The following is a 13,423-nucleotide window of genomic DNA, read 5'->3' on the forward strand; positions in this document are numbered from 1 at the left end:
GTTGTTTATTGCTTGTGATGTACAAGGATAGTTTAAGGACTTGTTTCTGCCAAGAGCTTCCCCCACCACCACCAAATAATTTCACAACAGAGTAAAAACACATGGACTTTATATAAAGTAAAAATAGAAGTGATATAAGGGTTGTATTTTTATAGCTGTATTTGAGTACATTTCAAATGAATGTTTGTTAAACAGGGGGAAAAATCAGACTGGCATTGTCGTGATTCTAAGCGAATTAGGTGAGGCAGGAACAGGAAGAATCTGAGTAGCTTGCATTTAATTAGCACTTACTGGTACAAAATAAATTAGACAGATTTGTCTTGTTTTATGAGCAAGATCCTGTTTTTCTATTTCATTTTCTTTGTGCTTTTGGTAAGGACGGATCTGGCGCTTTGGATACTAAATAGGCAACTAATTCAATTGGTGCTTTCTCCGAGGGTCTGCTTGCAAACCGGTGCCAGACTCACTGGTCCTTTGTGTACTGCCCGCCCTGCATGTGTCTGGGCTCCCCTGGCCAGTCCGTTTTTTTGTCTCTGATGGTTAATAAGCTTTGAGCCTAGTAGTCAAATGTGGTGGGAACGGGGACAAGACGAGGGTCCTTAGTGAAGGTGTTTGTTGTTAAATAGAACAATTCAGCTGTCTCTTTAGAAAACTTGACAAAAGGAAATGCTCCCTGCTGAAAATTTTCTTAGCCTGTTGCACAAAAGATGAAGTTTGTTTAAGAAATTGCTGCTAAAGAAAGCGTCAACCCATTAAGGTAATTATATGGAACCTGTGCCGTATAACAGCTTAATTGATGTTAATGTTTGTCTAATTGGTGATCGGGAGAGTGCAAAGGACTAAAGGTCTTCCGAGCACTTTCAGTCACGGCTCTGAAAGGGGCTCTTCTGGTTTTCACAGTTATAACAATGCCTGCGCGTCTTTCTCAGATTACGCCTTGTTTTCAGCCCCTTACAGCATTCTGCTCCACTACTTAAAGCGTAAAATAAGGGTGAAGAGCCATTGTCTAATGCAGCCTTTTTCAAAGAGTGTTTCTGACAGGGATTGTTCTAGGAATCAGCCAGGAGAGAAGGGAGTGTGAGAGGTGAAAGCCACTATCACCCACTTGTGTCACCTCCCCAATGAGCAGCAAGAGCCGCCTAATTGCTGCATCTGTTTTTTTTTTCCCCTCCGTGCCTCTATTCTCTTAAACAAGATCCTTACACTGATGCCACATGTTCCTGTGGAATCTATCAAACAAAACAAAACAAAAAAACTCACCCCAACCTTGCTGACATTTTAAAAAATTGGCATAAAAAGAACCGTTAGGAAAACATATATGACAATTAAATGCATGCACAAAAATCTATGAACTTTTATCTTTTCTATGCTTTCACCTACTACATGGACATATTTACAAATACAATTAGATAAAACAATACATAGCTGTACCTAAACACATATGTGGCTTCTCCATATAAAGATACAGCACAATTACACGAAAACTTGTACTTGCAAACACAAATGTATAGATTTGGAAATCCTTCATTTGTTTTTATACAAGAAAGTCATTTAAATGTGTCATCTATCTTTATGATTTTTTTAAAAAGTCATAGCAAGCTTCATTGATCCAGGTTATAAAACTCAAATGCTTAAATATTTTGCAACCCTAAATTAACTGATTGAAGCACCATGACTTATCTTTAAAAAATTCTCAGTTTACATACTTATTTACACACACATACACACATGTGCGCACACACACACACACAACGTATTTAAAATCCCCCCCCAACCCCGCAAAGTTGTAGTTCTCAGGCTTTTCAATTTTTATGTTTTACATTCAAATATTTAACAGATTGATATTTTCCTGTTTGTTCTCTTTAAGATTCCTTTTCTACATACAGAGTGTATTCATGTGCTATCCTAATGAGGAAATGACGAGTTTTTATCAACCTTATTAAACATACACCCAGAAGATATCCATTTTAATAAGGGGCCAATTACTAAGTGTGTCTTCAGTTAGAAAGACTTAGCTTTTACCTTGTTCTTTGGCTCTCCATGTCTCTAATTAATTGAATCTTGAAATCGTTGGACTTTCAGCTTAAGAGAAGACTGAAGAAGGGAACTTAACAACACTGCCTATTCCTTTATGTCTAGAACAGGCTAAAAAAAAAAAACACCTGTAATGCTAAAAGACTCAGGCTTTTGTCTGTTTCTAATATTACTTTTCTGCCTAATTGCCATCACTGCCACGTACATTAGGCCCTTTTTCAGCAGGGTTAAAACAGGGCCAGTGATGAATGGAAAACTGATTGTACTGCTGTCAAACTTGAATGTGAGGCTTATTCTAGAGATAGAAGTATGAGGAAAAGGACAGAGAATTGCACTTCATTAAAGCTCTACCAAGCTGATTGGAGTGGAGGAGGTAATTGAGATTTAAAGTGGCATTCCCATCACACTGTCCCTTTTTCAACTTAACAACTGTCATTCAAGCCACATAGGGCAACAATTGGCCAGATTTCCCAGCTCTTCTGAGTAATAAAACAGACACTCACCTTCTGGCTATTCGTTTTACTTACTTTGTTCTAATTTCCAATTCATGTGTCATTAGTGAACGAAGATTGACAAGAAATAGCTTTGACCTCACAGATTTGACCTTCAACCCCAAAGACCCAACTCTAGTCTGAACATAGGTTGGAATATGCTAAGAAACACCTTTCCTTTGCACAAGAATGAATGGCAGTTTTTTCATCATTGTACCACCCCCTGCTTGCCACTACATTTAGACTATGAGACATGTCAACTGCCTGTCACAATTACAATAGACACAGCAAACCGGAATTTTCCCCAAATCCAAGGGGAACTTCCTGAACAAAGAGTAAATTTTATTGCACAGATTTTGGAGACCTCCAATTTGTAGAGCCATAATGAATGCATCCCACAGACAAATAGGTAGTTGTTAATTATCCCAGCAATTTCTTTTTTTAATGTGCTAACAACACAGCATGCTAAGCCTTCATATCCTACACTGTTACCTGATGATCTCATCACATTTGAAACGATGGTAGTCTGGGAAGTAGGCATTATTATAACAAGTATGCATGACAATGCGTTACATGATTATAATCCCTTTTCCTTATGATTTAATAAAAATAAAGTGTGATATTTTGGAAACAGATGGGTTTGGCTACACCTTTACTGAGCCAACTGAAATAGTTTAGAGTGTCACTTTTAGATAAATCTAATTTTTGTGCTTTCTTTGACTGATTATCCTAAAGCTTATACCAATTTTGTGTCATCAATATATGCTGTGGATAAAAAAATTTCTAAAAGAGAAAGCCTATGAGCAGAATAAAAATTCTCAATGAATTTAATAGTAATTTATGCCTTGTGCATAGTTCAAATAGAACTGGATCCTGGAAATCTATGACCACTGGAAATCATTATGATTTCTTCATATTAAGAAAATATTTGAATAATTCTACTGGCATGCGCACACACACACACATCCAAAAGAGGAAAATGCACAATTTTATTGTGCCATGTATTTAAAAACTTGATTCCATTTCCTTCATTATAGAACATTTGAAAACACTGCTAGGTTACTGCTTGGACTTCATTTTAATGAATTGTGAAGTCATTTTCATTTTACCACCAATATTCATTCTTCTGCAGTTTTTAACCTTTTTCAAATCATGATTATCTGATAGTGCTAATTTCACTTTAATGGACATTGCAGTCACTTGGTTTTCCCTTGTAATATTCTACTACTATAATGTGCATTTACATAATACATTGTGCTTCACTGTGTTTTCTGAATATCTTGTGTTGCTAAAAAAAAGGAGTATACAATATATTTTCTCTCAAGAAGAGGCATTTGCTTTCATGAGAAATAACAATTGTTACCACATCATCTGTAAGTACTCTCAGCTACTACCTTCAGATCATTTAAGTCTCAAATAACTGATTTCTTTTGAAGAAGGTGATTAGCATATAAATACAAAAGAATCATTTCAGAATGGAATGCACTTCCATAGCATGACATAGTAAGAGTTTACTAATAATTATGAAAATTCAGAAAGTCTATTATGAATAGAGCATTCTTTATCAGATCTGTGTCACAATTATGTGTGAAACATGTTTTCAGGGTAATGACAACTTATTTGCCATTGCTTTGGGTTAAGACATGCAGCCTCCCTATTATAATAGTGATCTTCAAGCCATAAATGAGGAAAGGGCTAGTTTGAATTGTGCTTTCTTGTGGATAAGTTTTTATATGCTTATAGGTCAGAGAAGTTCTGAACTTAAGATTTTATCTCAACAGCACATTAGTAATCATCAAAAGAAATGAATCTCTGACTGTTGGCAGTTTCTGTAGAGATGTCTTTTATCCTACACCTGTGACAATTACCCAGTGTTATGGAAGTTAACAAGAGTCAGGCCACAGGTCAAGGGTCAGGGCACTGTCAAAAGGAAGTTATTCCTCAGTCCACTAAGTCTCTTATCATTTTCATCTAATGTGATATCCACCTGACACTCAGAGAATGCAGGGATTGTCTTGTTCTACGTGCTGGACATTCCGCATCAAAGAGAAATTTTATTACTTTTTATAATTAATATATTAACATTTATTTTCAAAGTAAACACACTGAACTTATAAACATTTCAAAGTGCTATGATGTTTGTACTGACAAGGAATAATTTTTAAAGGTTTTCCGTACTAGTGTTTGATTGACTTAATGGTCATATGTTATAAACTGAGTAAAAAAAAGTTAACTTAATGAGTAATGACATGAATAGCAATGGAGAATTAATGAAGAAGAAAAGAGCTCTAAAACTTTCTGTGTGCTTAAGTATGTGCAAGCTCACTTTAGATATTATGGACTGACAGATTTCTCCTAATAAGTATAGTTCTAGGAAGCAATAAACATCTTCTGTGAAATATTTTCATATTGGATTGAAGTTATACACAGTTGGATGTTCTTATGCTATATTTGAATATAAAGAAAGTCTATTTAGAATGCTATGTAGTGAAAAGCTCAGTTATCTTAGTGTATACAATATGCAAATTGTAATTTGCCTTGTCAAGATACTCAACTCTGAAGGAAAATCTTCTCTCTAAAAATCTTCCTTTAAAAGAAAATCTTAAAGGTTAAAAAAAAAACAGGTTGAAAGTGACTAAGTTGGTTCATTTAGACCCTTTTCAGTGCAAGGAGACCAAATCACAAAGAAGCTTCATGCTATCCTTTGTTACCAGAAAAATGTAAAGTAAGTTTCAAGCATTTTCATATGCCCTTTTCTTTCTGGCAATCATAAGAATAACATCGTGAGATGAAAAGTTTTAGAATAGAACTCAAGAGACCATATGCTTTAGCCTCAAATCAGTTATTAGCCTGTTGAATAGCATGAGTCTCAATTTTCCCAGATGTCAAATGGGAGAGAAAGCTGACTTCTTTTTTCTCAACTTTATGGATTTTTAAAGTTTTAACAGCATCTTTTCCATACTTAGAAATCAAAATCTCCCCTTTATTCTCCTAAAAATTGTTTAGTCTTAGTTACTAATTTTAAAATCTGCTGAGATACTCTTGAACTTTATTGAGGACAAGGACGGTGTCTTCATGTTTTATTCAACTACTTAGTAGAGTGCCAGTCAAATTAATGAATGAAGAAATGATTTTAGCATGACTATACATTCTGGTCTATGCTTTTCTCCAAGTTTATTAATAGTTTCAGAAGCATCCCAGTTTGGATGACAAATTATTCTCATCATTTCCTCGATGGAAGTAGAAATTATTCCTATATCCAATTTACTTGAGATCAATTAATGTCACTCAGACTACATTTTTCTTTACAAAATAACTCCAATTCATCTAACTTTTATATCTTCTGTTTTGAAGTTTGCAGATCTTTTAATGAACAACTGAAGTGTAGACTTGGGCTATTATGTCTGCTTTCATTCAATATAGTATTTAAATCAGTGTACTGATGACAACCTGGTGTTCCTGAGAAAGTTAAAGTTACAAGATTCTGACAGAGTTGATCCTTTGATGGGTTTCCCAAATTTTGGGGGTTCCCCATTTTTGCACCTCAAAATCTTACATTTTGGTAATTATCACATTTGGTAACATTTGTCATGATTGTCCATAAAAACTATTGATCATTAGTTTTTGGAAAAAATAATCTGTATGTTTCCATACATTTAGAAAATACTAATTCTGTTGACAGGACACGCTGGCTGGTGAGGAAGGAACATTTTTTGTCCTGATGATAATAATTGCTATAATAAAAAACACTACAAAATATGAAGCACATATTCCAAAAGTTGATATACTTGGCCCTCGTATCTGTTTATGTCTCTATACACATACTCAGTTGTGATACCAGAACAAAAAATGATTTGCCTAAGAAACCATGCCCAAAATCAATCACCTCTTTGCTCATGTCTATCATGGGCATGTCTTATAAGAATCCCTTTATTTGTTCAAATATTCTATATGCTTATGCATCAATGACTCTGATAGAAAGCCTTGATGAGAGAACAAATAACAATTCAGAGAAAAATACTTGATTTGGAAAAATAGAATTTGTGCTTATAAAAAAATAACATTTTAAGCCAGGCATGTTGACACATGAAGCTTACTTGGAGACTGAGCCCCTAGGATTTGGAGTTCAAGGCCATTATTGCGCAATTTAATGACCTTTTCTGAATATAAAAAATTAAAAGTACTTATATATAACTAAGTAGAAGAACACTTGCCTAGCATGTGTGAAGCGCTGGGTTCAATCCCCAATACTGCTGAAAAAGGATAATAACATTTTCAGTGTTTTATATGTTTAGTGGAAATGTGAATATTTATTTCCAGCTCTTTAAGAACCTACAAGGCTTCGACTAAACCTTCTACAAGGTTTCTAGCCCCATGTATTCAAAATATGACTCAGTTTTGACTTTGGAGGGAGCACAAAAACTAACGTTCGCAGTTACTAATCAAAGTAAATGAGCTGATTCTGACACTAGAAGAACGCAGCTGATTTCCATTTTATCTTAATTCTGCTTCTTATTCTTCTTCAAATTATATTTAAGTAAAAATATTGAAATTAAAAATGTCAGATGAATCTTCCAGGTATGTCATGGCAATCTTTTCTGGCTAGCCTCCACTTGAATCACCAAACAACACAATTATTCTTAATAAACATTTAACTGATAAAGTTTAAAAGGGAGAAAGATAAGGATCATATAAGTGTTCAATCATTTCTACACCTTTAAATTAGCTGTGGCTTCAAACTCATTTCAGCTCAAAAATAGCACTGGTTGAGAGTGAACAACAATGGACAAGTCAATGGTATTGATAGTACTTCCTAAATTTTTCAAGATTTAATCATTAATTTAATCATTAATATCTTTCTGTGATTGCCTCTAATCAAACCTGAATCCAGGAGTTTCTAAAAAGTTAGGAAAACTAAATACAAAGTAAAAATCAAGGAATATCTGTTTCTGCGTCTGAGTTTTGTAAATTCAAGGAAAGAATAATGAGACTCTTCTCAAAATGAGCATCTGCGTAACATTCGTGAAAGGCAAGTGTATTTCTTGACATAACCCATAAAATTGTTCTCCATAGTAAATACTTTTATCCTTTGTTCTCAATGTAAAGAACAACTGAAGGCCATCCCAATATCCTAATTAAATACATAGATATCAGCCTCAAAAATCAATCCAGGTGATGGGCCAGGGATTTAGCTCAGTGGTTTCGCCGCCTGTTGCGCAAGCGCAAAGACCCGAGTCCGATCCCCGGTACCGAAAAAAAAAAAAAAACCTCAATCCATGTGAGAACCACTGTCACAAAAATAGAAACACAATGGCTTTAACTTGAATATTCCTTTGAAAATTATCGAAAAAGCATTCACATAAAGGAAAATGGAATCTCTTGTCATCTGTCGCTTCAGTTTGGTCCCTCTAAGTTTGTTGATTTTGATTCCGTATTCTTTTCTTGTTAAGATTATTAGTTACGCAATATCTTCCGCTTTGACTTCAAAATCTACATTTTTAATGAAGTTAGTTTGAGATAATTGTACATTCATATGCAGTTGTAAAAACTAATACAGATCCAAGGTACTTCCCTCCATTTTTCCCCCCAAAGTAACATCTTGAAAAACTATGGTGCAATATCACAACCAAGATGTGGATGTTGATACTGATGCTGTCACGATCTTGAACATTTCCTTCACCACAGGATCGGCCAATTATAACCATACCTACTTCCTCCTACCTCTTTGCTCTTCTTATACTTTTCAACCACTAACTGTTCTGCTTCTGTAATTTTGTCATTGCAATAATGTTATATAATAGAATCAGAAAGTATGTAACTTTTTAGGATTCTTAATTCTCTAGAGATGCATCCCGGTTGTGATATGTTAAAAATTTCTTCATTTTTATTGCTCTTGTATCCCATCATATGGAAACTTCCACAGTTTTTTTAATCAATCACTTGTCCAAGAGTATCTCAGTTGTTTCCAATTTAAGAAAATTATAAACACAGCTGCCCTCAACATGCTTGCACCGGTTTTCGTGTGAACATAAGTGTTCATTTCTCTGAAAAAAAAAACCTAGGAGAATAATTGGTAGTTAATAAAGTATTTTACATTTAATTCTGTCAAGCTTTTTTCTAGAATGCCTGCCCTGTTTTATATTCCCATCAGCAATGGTAGAGTAATCATTTCTCTGAATCTTTATTTCATTAGATCATTTAATTCTTTCATGTTTTAGTCAGATAGGCATGTAGGAATTTCTTGTGGTTTCATTAATAAAATTTATTGCTTAGAGAAATTTTAGGTTCATGGGAAAACTGAACAGAAAGTACAGAGTTCTCATACACGATCTGTCCCACACATGTACAACCTTGCCCACTACAGACATTCAAACCAAGGTGGTACATTGGTACAACCAAAAAAAAACTGTGGCAACACATAATTATCACCTAAAGTATGTACTTCACATTAGGACTCATTTTTAGTGTTGTACAACCTATGGGCTTTGATAAATGTATAAAGATACATATTCATCAATAATACAGAATAGATTCACTGCCCTAAAAGTCCTTTGTGTTCTATTAGTCTCTCCTCACCACAGTCCCGGCAACATTGAACTTTTTACTGTTTCCATGTTTCCCTTTTTTCAGAGTATCATAGGGTTGGAATCATACAATATATAACTTCTTTGCATTTAGTGTAGCTTCTTTCACTTACTGATATATATTTTCCATATATTTTCATGGCTTGAAAGCTCATACTTTAGTGCAGAGTAGTGTGGATGTACCCCAGTTTACTCGTTCACTTACCTACAGAGATACATCTTATTTGGGTCCAAGTCTTGGCAATTATGAATAACACTGCTATTAACACTTGTATATAAGATTTTGTGTAAAATTAAGCTTTTGTTCATTTGGGTAAACACAAAGGTGTACACTGTTGGATCCTATGAAATGTTTGGTTTTATAAGAAACCAATGTTTCAAGGTGGCTGCACCATTTTGTGTTCTCACCAGCAATGAATGAGAGTTTCTCTTTCTCACATCCTTATCAGCATCTGGTGTTGCTAGTGTTCTGGATTTTCCCTATTCAAATAGGTTTCTCATTGTTTTTAATTTGCAATTCCCTTATGAAATATTATTTAGAATAACTTTTTGTGTGCTTGCATTCCTTTTGCATATCCTCTTTGGTAAGAACATGTTCAGGTCTCTTGACCATTTTTAAATTGGGCTGTTTCTTTTCTTATTGTCAAATTTTAAGTGTTCTAAGACTTTTTTGTATTTTTGGATAGCAGTTTTTTACCAGATGTATATTTTGCAAGGATCTTTTTCTATTCTATGCCTGCCTGCTCATTCTTTAGAACAAAAAACTGCACTTTTGCAATTCCCTAATGATTTTGAACACCTCTTCGTGTCACTATTATATATACAGTGGTACCTTGATTCATGAATGCAAATCTCTCTCCACCATTCTCGTCATAAAGCAAACTGGACAAGAACCAAATCAAATTTCCCCATAAGGTCAACATTGAACCTAACCATTGAATTTGATTTGATTCTTGTCCAATTCAGTTTGCAACCAGAATCATGGAAAGAATCAAGTTTGTGAACCGAGATACCACTTTATATGTATATATACTCTCTTCGCTAACATGGTTTCCTGTCTTGAATATTTTCTTATTAGCTTTTCTGTTTTTGTGTTGTCTTGTTATGTTTATTGTTGAGTTCACAGGTTCTTCAAATAGTCTAGTAGTTAAGGAATACGTGCTTTACATTTTCTCACAATCTGTGTCTTTTCTTTTTTTTCACTTTTTCTCCTCTGAGAATTTGATGGAGGGCTTCATGCCCTTGTGCATGCTAAGTTCTCACTCTACCATTGAGATACATTCTCAGCTCCTTATTTTCATCTTCTAAACAGGATTTTTCATGGTTAAAATTTCTTATGTTGATGAAGGTTGATTTATGAATTTTGTCTTTATATGTTTTGCTTTAGTTGTCAATCCTAAGAACTTATTTAACAACCCTAAATTTTAAACACTCTTTCCTACATTTTATTTTAAACATTTCATATTGTTATGTTCTACATTTAAGTCTGTAATCCATTTGTGTTAATTTTTGTATAAGACATGAGACTTAGGTAATGTTACATTTCCGTCTATGGCTGTCCAATTGCCTTGGCACTATTTATTCACAAGATAATCCTCCTTACATTGGATTATGTTGCACATCTTTCAAAAATCACCTGGACATATTTGTGTGAGTCCTTTTCTTGATTATTCTATTTCATTCATCTATGTCTCTGCCCTTCCACCAATATAAACATAAAATGAAGTATATAATAAGTCTTGAAAATGTGCAGACTGATTTCTTCAACTTTATTATTCTTTCAAAGTTGTGTGAGCTATTCTAACTTCTTGTACTGCCCACATAAAATTTTAAATAGTCTTGTTTATTTATACAGAAAATCTTCCCTATATATTGATAGGAATTAGATTAGGTCTGAATATCATTTTGGGAAAGAAGGAAATCTTTCCATTTCAAGTTTTGAGATATATTAATGTGGCATATTTCTCCCTTTATATAGATCTTTGACTTTTACCATAAGCTTTGCAGTTTTCAGTATATAAATCTTGTAAATGTTTTGTTAAATTTTTATTTAATTATTTCAGTCTTCTGAGTGATTATAAACTGTACTGTATTTTAAATTTTTGTGCCCATATATTCATTACTAATAGTTAGAAATAGAACTTATTTGTGTATATATCAACTTTATTACCTCCCTGAACAAAATTGCCAGCTGCTAAAGTTTTTTTGGCTGATTTCTTGGGATATTCCATGTAGATAATCATGTCATTTGAAAATAGGATTATCCTTATTTATTCCTTTCTCATCTGTATGTCTTTAACTTGTCTTATTACACTGCTAGAAGTTTTAGCATTTATTTTAAATAAAAGTGGTGAGAATAGATACATATATTTCCCAAATTTTAAAAGAAACCAGTGATGGAAAAAATGGAAACAAAACTTTTGTAAATAGGGAGGGGTGGAGAGGTGGAAGGGAGGGAAGGGAATGGGAAAAAACAAGAACTAAGATATATCATGTACAGGTACAAATTTCCAATGATGAATGTGATCATGATGTATACCTAAAATGTACCAATAAAGTTAATTTTAAAAAAGAAAGCAGTCTATCCTTCACCATGAAGTATAAGGTAAGATGTAGTTTTGGTTTTTTTTCTGTAAATGTCCTCTATTAAGTCTTGGAAGTTTCCCTCTATTCCCAGGTTTCTGAAATTTTTATCACAAATGCGTATTGAATTCTGACAAATCTTCCCTAAGCGCCAGTTGGTACGATCATGTGATATTTATTTAGCCTTCCTTAATATGGTAGATTCAATTGATTTTTGAATAATGAGCCAGTTTTACATCCCTGGGAGAAAACTCATTTGTTGATGATGTCTAATTCTTTTTACATGATGGCAAATTCCATTTGCTAACGCTTTATTAAGGTAGTTTGCATTTATACCCACGAGGGATGAAAATGCATGGTTTCCTTTGTCCCAATTTATTTGTCGTTTTTTCAACAGATGAGTTATAGATTCATATGATGAATTGGTAAATATTCCCTTCAATTTTATTTTCCAGAAGAATTGTGTAGTATTGGTGTTATTAAGTCTCAAACATTTGGTAGTCTTCTCCAGTGAACCCATAGGAGCCTGGAGATTTATTTAGGAGAGTTTTTTAAATTAAAATTTTCATTTCTTTAGTAGTTATGGGAACATTCACATTTTTAAATTCCAATTGGATAAATGTGGTAGTTTTTTTAAAGAAATTAATTCACTTCATCAAGCTGTCAAACTTACATGTGTAGGGCTTTTGTAGCATGCTTCTAAAATTCATTAGATGTCCACAGGATATATAGTGATATCCCTATTTAATTCCTGATATTGATAATTGTAGTATATTTCTCTTTTTTTCCTTACAAGTTTTACAAAGAACCAGATTTTTATTTTATGGATTTCTCTCTAGTGTTTTTTCCTTTTTTTTTTTTCTTTTTGGTTTTCTTGCGGGGGAGGGGATTTTTTTGTTTTCATTTGCTTTTTGCTCTTCTTTCCTTCCTTTCTTCAACTTATTTTGGGTTCACTTTGTCTCCACTGATCTATTTCTGGCTGAGAGAGTCAGATCACTTCTTTCAGGCATCCAGTGAAGTGGCAGAAAGAGAATGAAAGACCTGGCTACAAAGGATGCTGGCCTGGGGCCTCATCATGGCAAGGTAGGGGGCTCAAGTTCAGATTCTCCAAGTGGTATCTACTGACATCATAAGACAGCAGTAGAAGACAGGTGGAGAAAGTTGGAGAGAGTACCCACTACTCTTTTGGGAAGGAGAGGAATGAAAAATGAAAGTATCAGCTCACTACTCAGCATTCTCTAATACCACCCCAGGGAGGGATTTGAGGGCCCTCCTTACAGCCTAGAGGGAGTAAAAGTCTATGCTTTCACTTGGCTTTTGCTAGAGTGAATGGTGCTGGCAGCTCCCCTTTGCTCTTCTATGGCTGTTGTGGAGTACTACATGTCTATAGTTTTCTGCCTGCTTGGGTGCTCCAGTCAGTCCTAGGAGATAAGGTTGTTATTGGAGCTTTTTTTTTCTCTGTACACACTGGCATTTTGTTACCAGATTCTTCAGATTCAAGTCTGGGATATAAGAAGCAAAAAAAGAAAGCATAGAAACTCACTCTGAATCCTGAGATCTCTCATCTGTACACGTTTTTCTGTTCACCTTTCAGAGTCTTCTTATGTTTGTTTTATATATGATGCCTAGAAAATTTAGTTTGATGGTAGGAATTCAACCTGTCTTCTCAAAAGTTGAAGTCAATCGACACTATTTTTATTTTTATTTTTATTAATACATGTTTGCAGTACA

At 34.2% G+C, this 13,423-nt stretch overlaps 1 long non-coding RNA gene across 1 annotated transcript in view; it reads left to right on the forward strand.

The window, feature by feature from the left end:
• The first annotated feature begins 374 nt into the window (after window positions 1-374).
• LOC110345661 (uncharacterized) overlaps window positions 375-13,423 on the forward strand; it is a 60,670-nt gene continuing 47,621 nt past the window's right edge. Inside the window, exon 1 of the long non-coding RNA XR_002389128.2 lies at window positions 375-757. This is a non-coding gene — a long non-coding RNA (uncharacterized LOC110345661). The remainder of the gene's footprint in view (window positions 758-13,423) is intronic.

This window comes from Heterocephalus glaber, unplaced genomic scaffold (assembly GCF_053883595.1).
Source record: "Heterocephalus glaber isolate CG9 unplaced genomic scaffold, H.glaber_assembly_v1.0 deba00001662, whole genome shotgun sequence".
In the NCBI taxonomy this organism is placed as follows: Eukaryota; Metazoa; Chordata; class Mammalia; order Rodentia; family Bathyergidae; genus Heterocephalus; species Heterocephalus glaber.